Source organism: Barbatula barbatula (genome assembly GCF_947034865.1).
Source record: "Barbatula barbatula genome assembly, chromosome: 5".
Lineage (NCBI taxonomy): Eukaryota > Metazoa > Chordata > Actinopteri > Cypriniformes > Nemacheilidae > Barbatula > Barbatula barbatula.
Window position 1 is genome coordinate 4,000,338 of NC_136769.1, and position 24,040 is coordinate 4,024,377.

General features: G+C 36.3%; 1 long non-coding RNA gene across 1 annotated transcript; it reads left to right on the top strand.

Annotated features, from left to right (window-relative positions):
• The first annotated feature begins 20,144 nt into the window (after positions 1-20,144).
• Positions 20,145-23,224, top strand: LOC306894664. Its single transcript, XR_013786717.1, has 3 exons — positions 20,145-20,773; positions 21,429-21,512; positions 22,914-23,224. It is a non-coding gene; the product is annotated as an uncharacterized lncRNA (long non-coding RNA).
• The last annotated feature ends 816 nt before the right edge of the window (positions 23,225-24,040 follow it).

The following is a 24,040-nucleotide window of genomic DNA, read 5'->3' on the forward strand; positions in this document are numbered from 1 at the left end:
TCCACACTGTAGACAGGCGTGAGGTTTCTCTCCAGTGTGAATTCTCATGTGTCTCTTAAGGCTACTCGTATCTGTAAAAGTCTTTCCACACTGTAGACATGCGTGAGGTTTCTCTCCAGTGTGAATTCTCGTGTGTTTCTTAAGGTCACTTGTATCTGTAAAACTATTTCCACACTGTAGACATGCGTGAGGTTTCTCTCCGGTGTGAATTCTCATGTGTTTCTCAAGGCTTCCTGTTTGTGTAAAAGTCTTTCCACACTGTAGACATGCATGAGGTTTCTCTCCAGTGTGAATTCTCATGTGTGTCTTAAGGCTACTTGTATCTGTAAAACTCTTTCCACACTGTAGACAGGCGTGAGGTTTCTCTCCAGTGTGAATTCTCATGTGTTTCTTAAGGCTTCCTGTTTGTGTAAAAGTCTTTCCACAATGTAGACATGCGTGAGGTTTCTCTCCGGTGTGAATTCTCATGTGTGTCTTAAGGTGACTCATGTTTGTAAAACTCTTTCCACACTGTAGACATGCATGAGGTTTCTCTCCAGTTTGAATTCTCATGTGTTTCTTAAGGTTACTCGTATCTGTAAAACTCTTTCCACACTGTAGACATGCGTGAGGTTTCTCTCCAGTGTGAATTCTCATGTGTCTCTTAAGGTCACTTGTAGCTGTAAAACTCTTTCCACACTGTAGACATGCGTGAGGTTTCTCTCCAGTGTGAATTCTCATGTGTGTCTCAAGGTTTCCTGTTTGTGTAAAAGTCTTTCCAGCTTCTTCAAGTGAACCTTTCTGCAACGTTTGTGCACGTTGATGTTTCTCATCAGCATCTTTTACTTCATCTTGACTGTCCTTATTCACTTCCATCATATCTGAAGTGAACAAAACTATCTGTTAAACAAAGTTTTTCAATTGTACAAAACAACAGCAGAAGACGAGATCTTAGTTTCATTTTCAGGGAACACAGTCATTCAGTGCACTGAGTATTGCTTTGGATAAAAGGGTTTGCCATATAATATGACCACATCCTAAGAGAATATTTTAACTTTACTCTGTTTAAATTACAACATAAAATGAGCTTAGACTGTACATTATTGACATTTGTATATGATTGACAAAATGTATTCATTGTGCAATCCAGAGAGCAAATGTATGTTTATTATAATCCTTTTTGTTACCGAATTATGTGTTTTACTATTAAAATCATTACTGCCATGATATCTCAGTGGTTTGGATTGAATGAATCAAGTATAAATCAAGATTCAATGCAAAACATTTTCAGGTACAAAATAAAGTCATCAGATGTGAAATCACACTACATAGTCTTCACTGTATAAATTGAATATAGATCAATCCTTATTAGAGAGACACCAGTCAAGAGCATTGAGTGACGATTTTCTTTTGTTGTTTTATTAACAATAATAACAGACTGTGATTTATAAAGCTGCTGTCACTTTAAGCTCAGTACAGCAGAAACGATGCCCCCAAAAATATAGTCGAGTAAAAGAAAGAATGACAACTAAAAACCAACAGACTGTGTCTCATGTAGTCGAGTTAAAGAACAAATGCATGTTTTCTTTTCAATAAGACGATAAAAAACCAACAGACTGATGAAAATGTGAAACAAAGGGTCAAAATGCTGTGATCTACAAACTCAAAGCAGAACGATGGTCACCTTATAGCCAAACATGTGATTCTATTGAACCTTTACCAGATCACAACCAGATCAAGTTATGATTATTTTATGCAGTTAATGATTCACTTTCAGTTCTAATCTTCTGCATTTGTGGTTTATCAAATAAATTAAAGCTTAATAATTCCTCCACTTTCAGAAATAAAGATTTAAAAACAGAAACCAACCTCTGTATTCTTTAGTCCTCTGAGTTTCTGGTGTGTGTAGTTCTGGATCTCTCGTGTTCTCAAGCTTCTCTTCCACAAACTCCAACAACTGTGTGAAGATTTCAGTTCTTACACCTGAAGTGATTCTTCTGCTTGTTGCTTTCTGGTATTTATTGGTGGTTTGATGTAGGAGGAGCTTTACTGAAGGTGTCAATCACGGTTGGTGTGAACTGGAGGTGTTAGAGAGACATTGTCAATAACTCAACTCAGCTTCACTTATATAACATCACTAAAAACAACAATTGTTGACCAAGATGCTGTCCACTATATCAAATACCAACATTTATCTCCATGTGTAACATAAATGACAAAAACATCTCGGCCACATCACAAATCAACTACAGAAACCCAAGCAAAGTGAGAGCAGTTGTCATAAAAACATCTAACAATGTTCAATTTCTTTGGTCTTATTTATGATTTATAAATATTCAACTGCTTATTATTTACAGTGTTTCTAACTTTAACTCTCATTATATTAGCGCTGTGTATTGACAAAGGCCTTGTGATACGATACATATCACCATAGATAACTCACAATGCAATAGATTTTTATACTATACATTTTGCAATATCAAGTCAAGTCAGCATTATTTATATAGCGCTTTTTACAATTTTCATTGTTACAAAGCAGCTGTAAAAGAAAACATTAACTATAAGCAAAACATAAAAGGTTATGCAAGTCCAAATTAGGTCAGATATCAGACAGACTATAAATTCCTATATGCAGTGTTCATTACATAAAACATTAAAATTCTATTAGCTCTTCCCATTGGAGGAGAAAAAACCCTCAGAGGGAAACCAGGCCTAACCAGGGGATTCCAGTTCTCCTCTGGCAAAAGCTGCAGCCTCTGCACAAGCGCGACAGTGCTAATTAGATTTAATAGGCCTATTATCATTATCTAAAAGCGGCCGGACATTTCTAGAGTCCTTTGTCCAGCTCTTATCACAGCTTTTGTCAGGTCTGGGCATGGACCGCATCTTGCCCGCTCTAGTAACCTTGGAACAATGAGACAAGACTGGCTGAGAGTAGATTACTGTTCTGCACTCTTTGATGCAACAAATGCATCAGTTGTTATTGGAAGTGTTCCTGGTTCTGTGACAAGTGTTTCTAATTCACTTAATTTAAACAATGTGTTATATTAAATATATATTAAGTTCGTCGCGTGTGTTATATTAAATATATATTAAGTTCGTCGCTGTTAAAACTAGACGTGTTGGTAATACCTCGGGCTTCCGCAGGGGGATCACATGCAGTGTTGCCAACTTAGCAATTTTGTTGCTAGATTTAGCAATTTTTCAGACTACCCTAGCAACTTTTTTTTCATAAAGCACCTAGCAACAAATTTAGCATTTGTTTTTATTTATTTGGCAACTTTTAGCAACTTTTGGAAAGTGACTCTAATCCAAAAAACACATGAAATGGCAAGGGCGTGGTGAGCTGGTAAGGGCATCACAACTTCCAATAGGAAAATTCAACTGCAGTAGCCACCGTTCAACCAGAAAAGGGCAGCACTCAGACGTTTTTACCTTTTTACAGCATATATTGTAGAATTAAAACACTTTATACCCAAATGTCAAAAAAATTACTTGAATAAATGAACAGCATTAATAAAGCCCAAGTCTTACAGATCATTCAATTAAAAAAGTTGTTTTAGGGTATATCAACTACCACAGTGCTTTAATTGTTCAGTTAACGTGTAGTTTCAATGGTAAATTAGAAAATAGCCTACACAAACTGTAATTGTTCAAAAGTGTTTAACTGTTCAATGTCAATGTTGTATTTAAAATGAAAAAAATCTTATCATGAATAAGTGTTGTTTGTATTACTTTTACAAATGCTATGTGTGTGTGTATGTATGTATGTATGTATATATATATATAATATAAACAATAATATCTACGTATTACTTATAATGGCGTAGTTTTGTGTTGCGATTACGCAATGACGTCATAGCGCAATGACGTCACAACGTCATTTAGCAACTTTTAGCAACAAAGCGATCTGCCTTTAGCAACTTCCCCTGAAAAATAGTTGGCAACACTGAACATGCGCGTGCTTCTCTCCCTCATTCAATACAGACGAGTGAAGGCGAGAGCTGCGTCACTGTGTGTTCTTTAACCTTCGCGTTACTTTTTCCCTTTTTAAGGTAGTTACCACTCACAAAGCAATGCATATATGTCTATAATATAAATCGTTACGATATTGTGGTTTCATATGAGTAAATAAGATGGGTTCATGCACTGTTTAAAGAGTTTGTATGAAGTGTGTAACTTTATGCTAGCGGCTAAGCATCTCGTGGCTCCATCGTGTCGGAGTCTCGATACATACGAGTGTTTACAGTGTGATTTGTGTTTAAGCTAGTTACTTTTATGTACACGTATTTTTGCTGTAAAGTTCATTGTGTAATTATCATTATAAGGGTGATTTAATGTGATGCTGAGATACTGAATATTGTTAAAAGTACAATTCATTATAGTGTTACTTGGGAATTAATTTAGAAAGGAGTATTAAAATGTATTTTGATAGCTTTGTTTAAAGCAATTGACATTTTATAGGGTAATTTAGTTAAAAAGATCATTTAGAAAGCCAAAATGTGTACAAATGTAAAAATGTATGGTTTATTGTATACTTTGTTCAATACTCAATTCAATACAGACGAGTGAAGGCGAGAGCTGCGTCACTGTGTGTTCTTTAACCTTCGCGTTACTTTTTCCCTTTTTAAGGGTACAACAGTTCCGGTTGATCTAACTAGTGCAGCCTAAACCTTTCAGAATATATTTATATTATAATACTGTAGTGTATGCAAGATTATAAATCTTAAAGTTGCCCCTTTAGTCTAGATTTAAACTGACAGAGTGTGTCTGACAGTGCGGGGAAGACTGTTCCAAACCTGCACTTTATTTTGAAATTCTAGGTATTACCAACTGACCGGGCGCCTGAGAGCGTAGTGGACGTGAAGGAATGAAATACAAGAGAAGTTCACTCAAATAGTGAGGACCATGCAGGGCTTTATAGGGAATAAGCAGAATTTAAAGTTAATGTGATGCTTTATAGATAACCAGTGCAAGGTTGACAGAACCGGGCTAATATACTCATACTTTTTTGTACGTGTAAGAACCCGAGCTGTCGCATTTTCGACCAGTTGGAGTTTTTGTAATAGGCCTAATAGTGCATTACAGTAATCTAGTCTTGATGTCATAAAGGCATGTATAAGCTTCTCTAGATCTGATGGTAACAGCACATGACGAAGTTTAGATTTACTTTTAAGATGGAAAAACACAATTACCGGTGTTGGCGACAATATATTTTTACAAATAAAAATGTCTCAAATAGAGCTGAAAATTCAACTTGCTGAGGTGTTTTTATCATCCCAACACTCACATACCAGTAGAAACCATTAAAGTTTCCCACTCTGGTGTCATGCTGCTCCCTCTTGAGACATTGGCCATATGTACTGTAGCATATATGACGATAAAACGCAATAAAAAATATCACAGATAGTAGTGGTTGGATTATCGATACACTATCATGAAAAAATATTGCGCTGTAGTCTATCTATATTTTTGCACAAGTGACAGAAATTGGCTGCAAATCGAAATTCGGAATAAAAAAACGAATCAATTGAAAAGAATGAGAGTTAAATCATTCAATAACTTCTAAAGGACTTTGACCGGTTACAACAAGACCCTCAGGTTATAAAACTGTCTGGTGTTTTAAATCACAGAAGTTTTGAGCTTTTAAAATCGATATCAAATTCTGCCTATTTAAAACTTTTTCCATGAGAGTTTAAGATATCAGCATAATGAAGGAGGTGAAAATGGGAACTATGGGTGTAGAATAATGACAGCTGTTAACACTGATGTGTCTGTTATACTGAAACAAAAAGAAAACGTTCATGATCATCAGCAGAAGACCGGCAGCTCTATTAACACCAATGGATGTGTTTTCACTGTTAGGCTAATGTCACTAATGAAACAAACCTTTCAGGACAAACATACAAATCAGGATTTTGAGTCTCAGTATATATGAACTAAATATGTTTTATATCTTCCTCACTGTGCTCCTGTGTTTTGTGTTCATCTCTTGTGCTAAGACTGACTCAACTCTGAATACATCAGACCAAATCCCTCTGAATTCATCTGATCCGACAGAAAAGGTGCATCATGTTAAGACCATATTATATATTATACTGAAGGAAACTAGGCTTTATATTTAACTGTATTATTAAGGCTCGTTACGTTATAATGTTGATTTTAGTTTGTAATAATGACACTTTTCCGCATGTTCACAAGACCGTCACCCAGCAAACACGTGTATGTGGGGCCCACATGGGTTGTAAATGGGCTACAGGGGTTCAGACTGGGCATGGGCTCAAAATGGGCATCTTATCTGGGGCCCACTTGGGTGACCCAGATAGGACCTGCATGGGTGAACCCAGGTGGGCTCCCCATATGGTTTCTAGTTGGGCAATTCATGGGAAATGTGTGCATGGGTTTAAAATGGGCTACAGTTATGTCTTTTCACAAGGAGTATTATGTAATTAATTTGTTTTCTTTTTCTAGCCAAATTTAGTATCCACAAATGTACATTTCGAGTAGACAAACCTATATAGTTGTTAAGGCGGAAATCCTATCTAATTCAATGTAATGTTTAGCAAATATAAAAGTATTTTGATACTTACTGTTAATTTAACTTTTTTATTTTTTTATTTTGATATTGATATAATTTAAATATTGTGTTTGATTTTTGAATGTATTTGCATAATGTACCCAACATTTATATTTGAAAAAAAAAAGAATGGTCTTCACTGCGCAGAACGATTGGCGTATGTCATCAAAGTATCGCGAGATGCAGCCCAGAAAGATCCGGTGAGATTTCCTTTAGCAATTCCCATTTAAGTATTTGAATCGCGCATTTTCCTGCAAGTGCACAGACTTGGCAGTACTTTGCCTGCAGTTTATAGAAGGTAAGAATTACAAGTTTAAAAAATATATATATATACACACACAATGTATATACTCTTTAAGTATGAAAATACTGTTTCATTATGGTTCAAAAACGTAGTTTTGATTCTTGTCATGATAGAATTAAGACAATATCGCGTCATTTTTCTTATTTCTGGCGCCAATGCTAAACGATAATGCTGTAAATTATGCCTTTGTTCCCAACGCCATCTAATAGTTCAAGACACGAAAAAGCTTATTAAACTACAAGTTTGACATCATGCGGTGTGCTCACGATCGAGGAAGATTAGCGTTATAATTAGATGAAAGGGCTCATAGCAGAGAAGCTAGTATACGCTAGTGTATAAAGCAGCTTGGGACAGATCTCTGTCAATGACAAAAAGGCTTTAACAACTTTTAACAATACATACAATTAAAACATTATTTCATATTTATCAAGCAAACAAATCGTTATGCAAGGGCACAAGATCGGTAAAAGACTCTTTAATTTTAAATCTTGGTGTTTGGTGCCAAAATGCTAACCTGACAGCCCTTGTTTTAACTGTGAAAAGTGGTATCATGGTTGAGTAATTATTGTCTTTTCACAGGGCTGTTGGGAGAGAGAGGAACGAGGACTGAGGAGCTGCACAGTTTTTTTTCCTGAAAATTGTATTAAAAGTTTAGATTATAATACACAAAGTTGTAAATGTACATATTTTTTTTAAAGTTCTAAATGTACATGTGTTTTATAAAGTTTGAATTTATATTTATGTATGTATGAATGATGTATGTATGATTCAAAAGAAAAGTTTTAAATTGAAATAGACTTTGCTTAAAAGCATGCACTACTGGTTTTGATTCATTAAATACCTTTAGGATTTTAATGAGATAAATGTATGGATTTAGCGTAAAATAATTTAACCCATACAAACAATACAGTATATACAAATAAATTAGTCCATATGTATACTAATTGTGGCCCATAAGAGACCCATATAAGACATAGCTAGGTCCCATCATTAACCCATCTAGGCAAACTCCTGTAGACACCAAATGGGAGCTATCTGGTTAACCCAAGTGGGGCCTATATGGCGTCCATTAAGGGCCCATCATAAGCCCATGTGGGCTAACACATGTGGGGCCACCATGGAAACTGCGGACAAAATTAGCTGGGTCCCAGTTGGGTTGCCCAGGTGGGCCCCAGATATCAGCCCAAGTGCAACCCATTTGGGCCCCACATGATACAGGCGCGCAGACAGCACTATAGTGACGGGGAGACAAGACCCCTCAGACTCATAGTGACCCGATCTGCCCCTCACTGTCCCAACGAAAGACGACAAACATCAAACATCTGTAAAACTGAGGATTCATGAGGATGTCCGCTATGTACATTAGCCTGAGTAGTGACGGACAGGCCCGCAGCTGCTTCAGTATTTTCCCGTCACTGCTTCACAATCGTGTCGGTCATCGACGTTCAGTCTCTGTGTGCTGCTGCGACTCCTGGCCCCGCCCCCGGGGTCCTACGAGCAGCTGTTAGCTGCCTCAATTGTGCCTGTAGCAGCGATAACCATAGTGATCAAATGCCGTCGTCTATGACTGAACTGGTGATATTTGTCGACTGATGATATTACAATAACTTTTCTTGAGGTTTTTCACCAAACAGTTTTTTGTGTAGCTTTGTGTTGATTTAGTGAGCGTATAAACATTAAAGTAAACGTCACATCCGTTTGTGGAGGTCTTGTGCAGAGAGAGAGAGCATCTGCAATGTGACATGTGAATTTGAACATGATTCATCTTAAAGCATTTTAAAAACACTGCACAGATATGAACAACTTAAAATATTACTTTCCAACAAATTATTTACATAAACGTTTACAACATTGATTTTCACATGAGCTCTCAAACAGCACACAAGTCTTGTTGATGTGATGCAGAAATAAACTTGTTTCAGCACCGATCAGAGTTAAAACACTGGTGAGATCTGAGACAAGCTTCTCATCTGAAACTCTTTCCACACTGATGCCATGTGGACGCTTTCTCTCCGGTGTGAGTTTTGTTGAACATTCGATCAATGTTCTGCGAGTTCAAAATTGGAGAGAGGCCAGTCAAAGTAAAATCTTGAAGTTTATTGATCAGAAGATTAAAACAAAATACATCAGCTGTGTACACCAGCCGATGGGTGGGTGGGCTGCCTTAGACTCAGTCTTACAAAAAGAACTGATATCTTTACAACGGCCCGACCGACCCAGAAAAACAATTTCACAGCATATTTATAATATTTTGGTGTGCCTCTTCTTCAGCTGGGGTCCAATCAGCTTCTCTCCTCTTTGTCTTGTCTCAGCCAATCAGCTCACTGCCTTGTTTTTCAAATCACCTTCCATCTGTAAGACATTACATGATACCCTCACACATTCCAACACGCTCTGTGCGTAACCTGACCTTAACACACACACACATACCCATTTCCTATGGAAAAAGCCCTCAGTATGAGTCCTGAATTCTTGGTTCACGTACTGGTCATATTTTCAACATGTTATGCACAGTTAGTAATGAATAATGAAATTTGGAGCATATTAAATGTAAAGGCACATTTAAACCATCATAAAAATCCTTCAGTTTCTATGTGTAATTTTATTTATAAAGCATTTTTCACAATTTGCATTGTTCCAAAGCGGCTTTACAGGGGAAAATAGAAACCGAAACACACTCACAAAAAAAAGGTCAAACACAGTACATGGTGTTTATATAACAAGTTAAATGATTCTAGTAAATAATATCTAATGTCATCAGTCTCCCGGTGGTTTATTTTGCATATTTTGCATGAAGTGAATGCTTGGCTGTAAAGATGTGTCTTTAATCTAGATTTAAATTGGGCGAGTGTGTCTGATCTTCTAATAGAGTCGTGAAGGTTATTCCAGAGTTTAGGTGCTACGTATGAGAAAGCTCGACCCCCTTTGGTGATTTAGATATTCTAGGTGTTATCAAAAGTCCTGAGTTTTGAGATCTTAGAGAGCGTGATGGGTTGTAGTGTGATAGAAGCTCTGTTAGGTAGGTAGGGGCTAAACCCTTTAAGGCTTTATAAGTGATTAAAAGAACTTTAAAGTCAATACGATACTTAATGTGAAGCCAGTGAAGGGTTGATAACATTGGGGTTATGTGATGGTATTTTCTGGACCTGGTCAGAACTCTGGCAGCTGCGTTCTGAACTAACTGTAGTTTGTTTATTGATGATGGAGGACAAACACTAAGTAGTGCATTACAGTTGTCAAGTCTTGAGGTCATAAATGCATGAATAAGCTTCTCCCCGTCAGCAACACACAGAATATTTCGTAATTTGGCAACATTTCTTAGGTGGAAAAAGACTGTTTTTGTGACATTGTCAGGTTGCTGTCTAATATAACACCTAGATCTATTACTGTATTTGTTGGATTAACAGTACATCCTTCAACTTGCAGGTAATAATCTGAAATATTCGTTTAACGTGTATAAAAAAGAAAACTTTTTTAAGAATATGGCAAGAGAAATGGAACAAGGAGTTAAAAGGAAGAAACATTTTTTTTAGCATCCAAGACAAGTTAGGGAGTGAAATTAGTAAATATCCACAGAATAATGAAAATGACATTATTCTACTTTCAACTCCACACAACTATTTAACATTCACACTTTTATTCAACAGCACACTTTATTCAGATGCATCTTGTTGTGTGTGTGTGTGTGTGTGTGTGTCATCAATCATAATAACAGGTTGTTTTATACCCATTTTCCACCAACAAGAACCGGGTGCTGGTTCAGAGCCAGAGCTGGTTCAGAGTTGGTTCGACTGACGAGCTTACTAAGAACCGGTTTGCCTTTCCACCGGCTAGAGAGCCACCCCAGAGCTAGAGCTTACGTCACTGCATACATCTCATGTTTCCCAGAAACGCAGCACCAAACACAACAGGCTTGTTCGAGATGCATATTCTCACAGACCGATCATAACTTCAAAGCACTGCGAAAGCGATCCAAAAGCACAAGGAGTCAAATGCTCTTCAAACTCTCCCGCAGTTTCGATCGGTTGCGTTACTATGGATGCTCATGGGTTTGCGAAAAATACATCGGCATCCAAACACTGCGAATCAAATGCGTTCTCAGAACCAGCACCAGCTCTGCCTTGGTGGAAAAGGGGAATAAGTGTTTCCTCCATAATGAGTTTGTGAATTTAAAATAATGCTTTAACTAATCCATTACACCTTAAAGGTGAACTATGCAAGAGTCATTCATGGTAAGGTGTAGTCCTAACCCTAAATTTAAATAGTATTTTATAATATGTCCCTCTTTTGTGATTTCAGATTATAGATAAACCTGTGCTTGTGGATCTACATCAGATGACCATGGCAACCCAGGTGTGGAAATGGAGGACTGTTTTTAATCTGAAATCTGTGTAATCTATGATGGACGATTCTTCTGACACCATATGAATGCATACGGTCGTCTGCCAGGAGCTAGATCATTTCGATTATAAGTTATTAATATGGATATTTTTCTTACAAACACATCTCTTTGCTTAAGAAGGCCTTTATTATCATAATGTAGCTATGTTTTCATGCTCTGCTTGTATTTCTACTGTCCAATTAACATTAAACGTTTGTTTCACAAAAATTACTGTTCTGTTTCATTGGAGGGACTTGTTACATTTTTATAGTTTTTGTTTTACTGGGAGAAACAACATTTGATGATTATTTTTCTATTCTCCAATCATTTTGTTAAAATATATTTATTTCATATTTTTGTGTTTGATTTTATGTACTTATTGGGGTTTTATCCATTGTTCTCGGTTATTTTACAAAGATAAGCTATATTTTAAAAGTACATTACTGTATAATTACACAGAAACTTAATAGAGTCTCAAATAAAAGCCATACATTTACAGAGATTAACCTGAAAGGTAGTTGTTTTTAATGTATTTTCACATAATTGATCTGTTTTTCTACAGTTTGATAAAAAATATTAACAGTAATATACTATAATTGAATGAATTATGACTAAAATATTCTCTGTATTTTTACGTTTTTTTGTTATTTGACGGAATCCGTCTGGCAACTTTGCTGCCAGAGATTTACCGTTTTTCTACGGGTTTTTTTACAGTGTAGGCATAGCCTGCCAGGGCATGGTAAAACCCTAAATAAACCACATTTAAATTTTTAATGATAATTTATAAAAAATTATAAATATTGTTAATTTGGAGCATTTGGAGTTTGCTATAATGTGCTTAATCACTGGTCGAATATAAACAGACATCTGTCATGATCCTGCCTCTCCTTGTCTTGGTTTTCGAGTCTTGTGGCAGGATCATGTCAGTCCCATGTGTTTTGTGTGGAGAAAGAGCATTGTTTTGGTTTGTCACGCCATGCTCTCTCTCCGGTGTCTCGTCCTTTTGCCCCGCCCCCTTGTTTCCCTGTTTGCAGTCCGTTAGTGTTAGTCTTGTCTCCAGCCCTGATCCATCCTTCCCTTAGTGTTTCAGTCCCCTCACCTGCCTCGTGCAATCCTCCTGTTAGCTTTCCCTTAGTGTTTCATCCTTGTCACCTGTGGCCACTCTCCCTGTGTCATCAGTCCTTGTTAGTGTTTTCCCTTTATCAAGCCCCAGTTTTCCCTCTGTCCCTGGTCGGTTCATTGTCATTTTGTCTTTATTGTACCTCCACACGTCACCTTGTTGGATTATTCCTGTCTATGGATTATCGTGTTTGTTCCTGTTCTAAGTTTGTGGATTTTGTTGATTTATTATTCAAAGGACTTTGTTTGTTTTGTTCCCCTTGTGGAAAGTTTTAGTTTACATTTTTGTCTTGTTTTAGATCATGTTCTCCCCATCGAGGGTCTTTTGTTTAAATAAAGTTTTTGTTATCTAACTCTGCTGCCTGCGTTTGGGTTCTGTCCACACACCGTGACAACATCACACGCTGGAGAAAGTTATTCCTGGAGGGAACATTCAGATGGGGGATACATTTAAAACACTTTCAATTTACTGATTTATGTAAATTTACATACATTTCTGTCATGAACAGGAAAATAATCAATAAAACATTTACGGTAATTGTCTGTAAAAGTACATCTTTTAAATATGTAAAAATTTAGAGTAATGTTCTGTAGAAAAAAAAATGTAATCTGTAAAAATAGTATGAAATGCCTTTAAAAACATAATTTTGATGTAATTGTAAATTGCAATACTGTCATTTTAATGGTAAAATACAGCGAATATCTGTAAAAGAACAACATTTTACTGTTTACTGAAAAACTTGGGAAATTCTGTAAAAAAATACAGAATATTACCTGTAAAATAACGGTAATTTTTTCAGTGTGATTACTAGTTCTTCTATTGATATACAGTACGCTGCCTTTCCAAACTGCACTTGAGCGTGCAATGATCCCGGTCAATTTAATCCAGATATTCTAATCCTACACAACAGCTGCGTTCAAAGAACCAAATTATCCAGATCATGACTTGTGTGAGGGTGAGTTCAGATTCTACATTACAAATAACACATTAGACAGGTTTATTTTTAACGTTGCTTCGTCAATATCCTTGTTACTTTATTTAAAATATATAATATTATACAATGTCATTTTCAGGGAACCCAGTCATTCAGTGCAGTGCAGAGTATTGCATTGGATAAAAGTGTTTGCCATATAAGATGAACACCTCCCAAGAGAAAATTGAATCTAAGTGTTTATGGTTTAAACAACTAGAACTTAAATACATTACCAAACAAGTTTTAAAGCTTGAACTGATTTATTTCTTTCATACAGTCTCCTGTAAAACATGTATGATGATTCAGTACAGATTAAAGACCAACACAACTAGAACAGTAAGTGTTATCTTGTTTCTTCAACTGTTAAATGTTTCTCTCCGCTCTGAGTTCTCGTATGCTTCTTGAGGTTACTCATAAATCTTTCCACACTGAAGTCTGTCATTGCCTGTCTGAATTCTCATGTGAATCTTTAGGTGACCTGTTTGTGTAAAAGTCTTTCCACACTGTAGACATGCGTGAGGTTTCTCTCCAGTGTGAATTCTCATGTGTCTCTTAAGGCTACCCAAGACTGCAAATGTCTTTCCACACTGTAGACATGCGTGAGGTTTCTCTCCAGTGTGAATTCTCATGTGTGTCTCAAGGTTACCTGTTTGTGTAAAAGTCTTTCCACACTGTAGACATGCGTGAGGTTTCTCTCCAGTGTGAATTCTCATGTGTGTCTTAAGGCTACTCGTATCTGTAAAAGTCTTTCCACACTGTAGACATGCGTGAGGTTTCTCTCCGTTGTGAATTCTCATGTGTGTCTTAAGGCTACCCAAGACTGCAAATGTCTTTCCACACTGTAGACATGCGTGAGGTTTCTCTCCAGTATGAATTCTCATGTGTGTCTTAAGGTTTCCTGTTTGTGTAAAAGTCTTTCCACACTGTAGACATACATGAGCTTTCTCTCCATTGTGAATTCTCATGTGTGTCTTTAGGTGACCTGTTTGTGTAAAAGTCTTTCCACACTGTAGACATGCGTGAGGTTTCTCTCCAGTGTGAATTCTCATGTGTGTCTTAAGGCTACTCGTAGCTGTAAATCTCTTTCCACACTGTAGACATGCGTGAGGTTTCTCTCCAGTGTGAATTCTCATGTGCTGTTTTTCACTCTTTTTGTCTGCTGTTCTCAGAGCTTCTTCCAGTGAACCTTTCTGCAACTTTTGCGCACGTTGATGTTTCTGATCAGCATCGTTTACTTCATCTTGACTGTCCTTATACACTTCCATCATATCTGAAGTGAACAAAACTATCTGTTAAACACAGTTTTACAATTGTACAAAACAACAGCAGAAGACAAGATCTTCATTTTCAGGGACCACAGTCATTCAGTGCACTGAGTATTGCTTTGGATAAAAGTGTTTGCCATATAAGACGACCACATCCTAAGAGAATATTTTAACTTTACTCTGTTTAAATTACAACATAAAATGAGTTTAGACTGTACATTATTGACAATTGTATTTGATTGACAAAATGTATTCATTGTGCAATCCAGAGAGCAAATGTATGTTTATTATAATTATTTTTGTTACTGAATTATGTGTTTTATAATTAAAATCATTACTGACATGATATCTCAGTGGTTTGGATTGAATGAATCGAGTATAAATCAAGGATCGATGCAAAACATCTTCAGGTACAAAATAAAGTCATCAGATGTGAAATAACACTACATAGTCTTCACTGTATAAATTGAATATAGATCAATCCTTATTAGAGTCACACCAGTCAAGAGCATTGAGTGACGATTTTCTTTTGTTGTTTTATTAACAATAATAACAGACTGTGATTTATAAAGCTGCTGTCACTTTAAGCTCAGTACAGCAGAAAAAATGTGAAAAAGGATCAAAATGCTGTGCTCTACAAACTCAAAGCAGAACGATGGTCACCTTATAGCCAAACATGTGATTCTATTGAACCTTTACCAGATCACAACCAGATCAAGTTATGATCATTTGATCCAGTTTAGTGATTCCCTTTCAGTTCTAATCTTCTGCATTTGTGGTTTATCAAATAAATTAAAGCTTAATAATTCCTCCACTTTCAGAAATAAAGATTTAAAAACAGAAACCAACCTCTGTGTTCTTTAGTCCTCTGAGTTTCTGTTGTGTGTAGTTCTTGATCTCTCGTGTTCTCAAGCTTCTCTTCCACAAACTCCAACAACTGTGTGAAGATTTCAGTTCTTACACCTGAAGTGATTCTTCTGCTTGTTGCTTTCTGGTATTTATTGGTGGTTTGATGTAGGAGGAGCTTTACTGAAGGTGTCAATCACTGTTGGTGTGAACTGGAGGTGTTAGAGAGACATTGTCAATAACTCAACTCAGATTCACTTATATAACATCACTAAAAACAACAATTGTTGACCAAGATGCTGTCCACTATATCAAATACCAACATTTATCTCCATGTGTAACATAAATGACAAAAACATCTCGGCCACATCACAAATCAACTACAGAAACCCAAGCAAAGTGAGAGCAGTTGTCATAAAAACATCTAACAATGTTCAATTTCTTTGGTCTTATTTATGATTTATAAATATTCAACTGCTTATTATTTATTATTATTATAAATATCAATGATTGTAGCAGTTTGATTATCGATACACTATCATGAAAAAATATTGCGCTGTAGTCTATCGATATTTTTGCACAACTGACAGAAATTGGCTGCAAATCGAAATTCAGAATAATAAAACGATTCAATTGAAAAGAATGAGAGTTAAATCATTCAATAACTTCTGAAGGACTTTGATTTGACCGGTTACAACAAGACCCTCAGGTTATAAAACTGTCTGGTGTTTTAAATCACAGAAGTTTTGAGCTTTTAAAATCGATATCAAATTCTGCCTATTTAAAACACAAACATCTGTTTTGTGAGGACATTTCCATGAGAGTTTAAGATATCAGCATAATGAAGGAGGTGTAAATGGGAACTATGGGTGTAGAATAATGACAGCTGTTAACACTGATGTGTCTGTTATACTGAAACAAAAAGAAAACGTTCATGATCATCAGCAGAAGACCGGCAGCTCTATTAACACCAATGGATGTGTTTTCACTGTTAGGCTAATGTCACTAATGAAACAAACCTTTCAGGACAAACATACAAATCAGGATTTTAAGTCTCAGTATATATGAACTAAACATATGTTTATCATTGTTATATCTTCCTCACTGTGCTCCTGTGTTTTGTGTTCATCTCTTGTGCTAAGACTGACTCAACTCTGAATACATCAGACCAAATCCCTCTGAATTCATCTGATCCAACAGAAAAGGTGCATCATGTAAAGACCATATTATATATTATACTGAAGGAAACTAGGCTTTATAACTTCTCCCTCAGTATTTGAAACTGCTTGAATGGAGCTGAAGGGGTTGGCTCTTTACAGTTATTATCTGGTTAAGTTGTTTCTTTTCCTTTTTCATAATTTAGTTAATTTGAATGATTGATTGTTTGTTTCTTTATCAGTGACTGTGGTTTATCTCATTAGATAAACTAATCCAGTTAATACATTTATATATATATCTTGTCTGATTCTGTCTTATTACTGAATTGGCCAAGGAATTATTGTCACAATCTGAGAGAGAGTGCAGGTGGAACATAAAAGTTTATTAAGGACAAAGTCAAATGAGAGTCACACTCAAGACAAGCTCGGAAATAATAAATACGGAGGTAGTCGAGAAGGCTGGGGTCGGTCGATCCGCGAAGTCCAGTGGGGCAATGACAGGTCAGAAGAGGGACAGGCAATCGTCAACCGAGGGGCGAACTTTATCATAGGGGTGAAGCAACTCGTAAACAGGCAGGCAGGAGTAAAAACCGAGGGGACAGTCCAAGGAGATCTAACCAGCGATCACCAACTCGGATGAGCACACACTGGACAGAAGACAAGGTTAGTACACAGTAGATTCACAATGACAAGACGTACCACGGTACAAGGGCAAAGCGATCAGCATAATTTGCAAAACACACTGGCAAGGAACAGAAAGACGGAAGCAACCATAACAGTCAGAAATTAGCGAGCAAAGAGAGAACAGGTGTGCAAGAGAGCGAAATGATAGAGTGATAGCAGCTGTGCGTGAGCGCAGAAGAGAGTAAAACGAAAGACTGAGCGAGGATTAGACCAGAGTCCTGACACTTATTGTACTTTAATCATACTTATTATTTTCGTTTCTCTTGGTTTATTAAGAAGTGTCTCAGAATTGATATCTTATTTTGTTCGTGTGCTACCTTCCTTGAATCATTGCTGGGCTGGCTGTTTGGTTATTTTGCGATTAAGATCATTTCAATTTGTTCTTTACGTTTAAATATGATATTAATCTTTCTGTTGAGTGAATCCCCTTTGATGGTGTGTGTGTGTTTGTGTCCGTTTCATTTACATTTATTCATTTGGCAGATGCTTTTGTCCAAAGCGACCTCCACTGGTAAGCCTCAGCAGCAAGTATAATTTGTCCTTTTGTTCCCCTCCCTAAAGTATGAATGTTTTCTAAATTGTTTTTTTTAATGATTGAAATAAAGTCGTTGTCCCTTTTAAAAATTAAACTTCGTCTCTGGCTGAATTGTATACTTACCTGTGCGTCCTTAAGAGAATCAGTAGCAGGGGCGTCACTAGGCCCTTTTTAGGGGGGCTTCAGCCCTAAACTTCTGCCCAGTCCCCCTAAAAAATATTTGATTAATTAATTTGTGATCGCTTCTTTCCCCTTTAAAAACGAATTTGTAACGGCGGCGCGCTGCGTCTAGTTTCGGCTCCTCCCCTGATCTGAGTCTGCGTGGATTCAGCGCGTTTTTCAATCCGCAGGGGCGCCGAGCAGAGCGAACATCAGAGTTGTGTGTGTGTGTGTGTGTGTGTGTGCATTTATTGCTATGATATGACATCTGCATCGGTGCAGTTCTTGTAATTGCAGTTTAAATAATGTTACTGGACCAATACACGGTTGGGTTTCTCATCCAATACCAGTACGTCTTCGCTACAGTGTGGTAGTTGTTTTTTCTTCCAACAAAAATGAAGCGATTAACACCTATGAAAACATACTTTAGAAAACGATCATGATTTATTTTAATCTACTTTTTAAAATTTAAAACATATTATTGTGTATCTCGGCATTACATTGTGCAGCCATGCCCAGAAATTGTTAAATACACACATCATTGTCTGAAAGCCACAAATTGCACAGAGAGAGAAACATCATGTGGAGTTATTTTGTTTTGTAATATTATATGTTTTTTTTGTATTAAGTAATAATGAATCATTAGTGTATCATGATACATTAGAGTAAGAGTAGAGTAAAGGGATTTGTGTTTTATTTTAAGTAATTGATTTATAGAAGTGGCAAATAGAAATAAATATAGAACAGATTAAACATATTTCCAATAGACAATTACATTAATACATGTTTTGTCTATATTCTTATACATACACTTCTCGAATACAATGAAATAGTGGATAGCAATAAGTTTAGAAGTATAAAAACCTACCCTAATAGTCAAATAATATTTTTTTAATCATACCCTTATTGGGGGCTGAGCCCCCCTAAAATGAAAATCCTAGAATCGCCCCTGGATACGCATCCTCTCTTCAATTTTGGAATGTCTGTTGTGCGAAGGTGTGTTTCCTGTAGGAATATTATCTCTGCTTTTTAATTTGTTTAAATGAGAAAACACCTTACTTCGCTTTACAGGATGATTGAGTCCCCTCACGTTCCAGCTCACAAATTTAGTCGCAGGTCTATTCATTCCATCTGCAGAACCCATGTCTGATAATGTCCAACTCAGTGCTATTAGCGATAGCATCCGAGTGAGTGTTAGCTGCTATTTCCAAGCCTGCGGTGCGCTCCTCTAGCGCATTAGTTTTGATGTTGGCCTGATCGATTGCTCCCTTCAGTTCGTCTCTCAAACCACAGATTTCCTCGCGTATTTCTTCATTTTGCATCTCTGCTTTCTCATCCATTTTCGCCAGCAGTTCGTTTCTTAATGCATTTATTGCTTGCAATATAGCTGACTGTCCCGAGCTAGTGTTTTCTGCTGGTTCGTTAGTTTTAGCAGCCTTCCTCCGGTCCGACGTGTTTATACGCAGCTCACCTCGATTAACAGAATAGAAACAAAAATTCTCATTTTACCAATCTACACAGTGTCTGAATGACTTAGAACAGCAAAAAAAAAAGAGTTTTTAAAGGTTCATGTGGGAGAGCTCAGTTAGACACGTCTACATCTCTCCGAGGCCCAACCGCCTTCGGAATTAAAGTTTAAGAACATCGGTTAATTACCAAAGGAATTTCAGAGATGTAGGCATATACAAAAATGCTTTATTCAATAACTGTAAAAATTAGCTGCTTGCCAAATTGTCAAACCTAGACACAACGAAAATAACAAATAGATTATTTCCATCACTCAGGGGTCTGGAGCGATACACTGATAAAAAAAAGTTAGTTGATGTGTGAACTTGAAAATGTTGAAAAAAACCTACAGCGGTGTTTATGTTGTGCATGTATTGATTAAGATAAATAAATACTAAAATGTAATGTTTGTTGCATTTTCACTGATTAGGCCTACTCAAGTATTTATAACGACGTAAAAAAACGTAGAGTTTCATTTTTCTTTAGAAGAGCACCTGAACAAACCCACATTTCGAAATATTTTTCGATGTACCTTAAAAAAATTTGATTAGACTAGTGAATAGCAAATTATTTTTTTTCTTATATTTAGTTCGATATTTTCTAGACAGATATATTACAGAAGAGAATTCTCTAAGGATTCATCAATGCGCATGCGCGTGACTCCCGCCATTTGAGGGATCGTTTCTGAGGGAGCGGATATCATCCACACAAGCAGATATGTTAAGTTAATTGTCTTCTAAATGTTTTATAGTATATGTTTATTATGATTTCTCGATCATATATGTTTAGCGAATGTTAGGGCCCATGTCACTGTATTTTAGAACTGTTTTGCAGCCTTCACTAGCTTAATATATTTACATCAAGACAGATGTCTTCAGGTTGTCGTGTATTTCTAGACAGGTTGTCTTTTTCATTTAAGTATTCGACAATGTTTTTCACAAGCATTTCTTTATTTTCACTGGTATGAACAACAGCATGAGCAACAGTAACGTTATATTTTGCGTCACATTTGTATTTTTTAATACGAAAATTGACGATAGACTAACTTTTATGTGTGACATTTTATCTTCCGCGTCCTCTCGCTCCTTATTACCGGTACTTGGGTGTGCTAGGCTAGGTGATGCTGTTTAACCGATTAATGTTAATTCGGTGTAATAACCCGCGTGTAGGGATATTCTGACATGTTTCTGAACTTGACTGCGCTGCTTAACTGTTTCCGCTCGCATTTTAAACAAGGTTACGGCCTCCACAACGTCTGATCGATCATCCAGTAATACATTTGATCAGGTAAGGAGCATTAAAGTAAGCAAATAAGTTATGAGAGGCTCTGTTGTATCGTGAATAAATCATGTTTGAAGCGCTTTTCCTGCTTCGCGTTGTGCCCGCAACTCCTTCTTTGCTTTCACAGTTAGTAAAATACCTAATGGCGATCCTTCCGCTGGAATAAATAGTCCCTGGCCGACCGCAGCCATTGGTACACAATGAACATCGTTGGTTGCAGAGGTTTAGCTGCCCTGTGAATAAAACTAAGCTACTGACCACGCCATTTAAAATGCTGGAAGTAAACGTTTTAAAATAGAAAGTGCAGACAGACATAGGCGGAAACTTCTAGCACATGTCACATTAACAGAAGTTCTGTAATCTGCACAGATCTGCCTCTTTACATGTTTATGTATACTCATGTATTAATTCTTGCAAGGATTATCTATCATTAATATACTTTAGCTATTAAATGATCTTGAATCAGTATTTTTATATAGTGCAAAAATAACCTGCTATATTAAGTCAAATTTTCTTTGATTTGGGTTAAAAAAGTATTAAGTATATAATAAAGAGGTCAAAAGTAGTTCACATGTATTCTCTTTATTTTATAGCTACGGTTTAATTGTGTGTGTATGTATTCAAGGACAATATGGTGTACTCAATATTTTTCTAATTGCAGGAAATTGAGGGGGAGGAGTTCAAAAGGACTGAAGAGTGACCCAGAGCTGTCAGTTGTGCACATCAGATTGGAAGACTGTACTAGGTAGAATTCAGGAATCGATTTGTACACCATATTGTATATATATAAAAGCTCAGACAGTGCATATGTATATATACAGTATATATAGAAATGCAGTTTGCCCTGCCATTTGCAAATTTGTGGTATTTCAGTCTCTTAAGTCCCCAGTTTGTATCACTGTTTCTTACCAATAAATATTATAGAAAGAAACTAAAGATTATGCAGTCATGATCATATCAATGTATATAGTATGTGTATTTCAGTCTTCACTAATTTCATATACTGCATTACAGACCCCGGATTATTTTCTGAAAATAAATGATCATATTTACAGGAAATAATATTATTAATAATAGTAATAATATTAAGCAAAAAGTAATTGAATTGATAAGGAAGCTGATCGATTACATCTCTCAGATGGTGTGTGACCTAATGTGCACCTACCAGCACTTCAGTGTTGCTCTCCTGGATCAAAGTTCAGAGCAGGGGTCTCCAACCTTTTTGTAAGTGAGGGCTACCAAAATATCTAAAATCCTCTAGAGGGCTTCTTGTTGATAACATAAATTTAAACTTTAAAATTGCGATGCCTTGTTTTTACATTCACAGAACTAAATTCAGTTTTCTTTCAGATATTAAAGCTTATAACACTTGCTAACAATAACCTTTCATGACAGTGTAGCACTTGGTTGATTGGTATAGTCACAGATTTGTCAGCTGTCTTGAGCATTATTAGTGAGCACTGTGTTTAGCGGGCACCTTACAGAAGCAATGCAGCACCAAACACAACAGGCTTGTTTGAGATGCATCTTCTCACAGACCGATCATAACTTCGAAGCACTGCCAAAGCGATCCAAAAGCACAAGGAGTCAAATGCTCTTCAAACACTCCCGCAGTTTCGATTGGTTGCGTTACTGTGGATGCTCATGGGTTTGCGAAAAATACATCGGCATCCAAACACTGCGAATCCAATGCGTTCGTGCAGCTTGCAGTAACTTACATAAAAGGATATTATAATCAAGCTGCTATTAACTCGACATGCTGCTATTTAAAAATGGCGCTCACAAATTTCTATTCGTCTTGTTGGTCACAGTAACCCAGCCCCTGACGCAAGCGGTTCTTTCTTGGCTCTGTTCTAGACCAGCAATGCTTTGGTGCTACTACTCTTTCTGGTTCGGAGCTTTGTGTGTGGAAAAACAAAGAACGAATTTGAAACTAGGCTCTGGCTCAGAACCAGCACCAGCTCTGCCTTGGTGGAAAAGGGGAATCAGTGTTTCCTCCATAATGAGTTTGTGAATTTAAAAGAATGCTTTAACTAATCCATTACACCTTAAAGGTGAACTATGCAAAAGTCATTCATGGTTAGGTGTAGTCCTAACCCTAAATTTAAATAGTATTTTATAATATGTCCCTCTTTTGTGATTTCAGATTATAGATAAACCTGTGCTTGTGGTTCTACATCAGATGACCATGGCAACCCAGGTGTGGAAATGGAGGACTGTTTTTAATCTGAAATCTGTGTAATCTATGATGGACGATTCTTCTGACACCATATGAATGCATACGGTCGTCTGGCAGAAGCTATATCATTTCGATTATAAGTTATTAATATGGATATTTTTCTTACAAACACATCTCTTTGCTTAAGAAGGCATTTATTATCATAATGTATCTATGTTTTCATGCTCTGCTTGTATTTCTACTGTCCAATTAACATTAAACATTTGTTTGCAATTCACAAAAATTACTGTTCTGTTTCATTGGAGGTACCCATTACATTTTTATAGTTTTTGTTTTACTGGGAGAAACAACATTTGATGATTATTTTTCCATTGTCCAATCATTTTGTTAAAATATAATTATTTAATATATTTGTCTTTGACTTTATGTACTTATTGGGGTTTTATCCATTGTTCTCGGTTATTTTACAAAGATAAGCTATATTTTAAAAGTACATTACTGTATAGTTACACAGAATCTTAATAAAGTAACAAATAAAAGCCATACATTTACAGAGATTAACCTGAAAGGTAGTTGTTTTTAATGTATTTTCACATTATTGATCTGTTTTTCTACAGTTTGATAAAAATTATTAACCCTTATATACTATAATTAAATGAATTATGACTAAAATATTCTCTGTATTTTTAAGTTTTTTTGTATTGTTATTTGACGGAATCCGTCTGGCAATTTTGCTGCCAGAGATTTACCGTTTTTTTACGGGTTTTTTTTACAGTGTATGCATGGCCTAAATAAACCACATTTAAATTTTTAATGATAATTTACAAAAAATAATAAATATTGTTAATTGCAGCATTTGGAGTTTGCTATAATATGCTTAATCACTGGTCGAATATAAACAGACATCGCACGCTGGAGAAAGTTATTCCTGGAGGGAACATTCAGAAGGGGGATACATTTAAAACACTTTCAATTTACTGATTTATGTAATTTTACATACATTTCTGTCATGAACAGGAAAATAATCAATAAAACATTTACAGTAATTGTCTGTAAAAGTACATCTTTTAAATCTGTAAAAATTTAGAGTAATG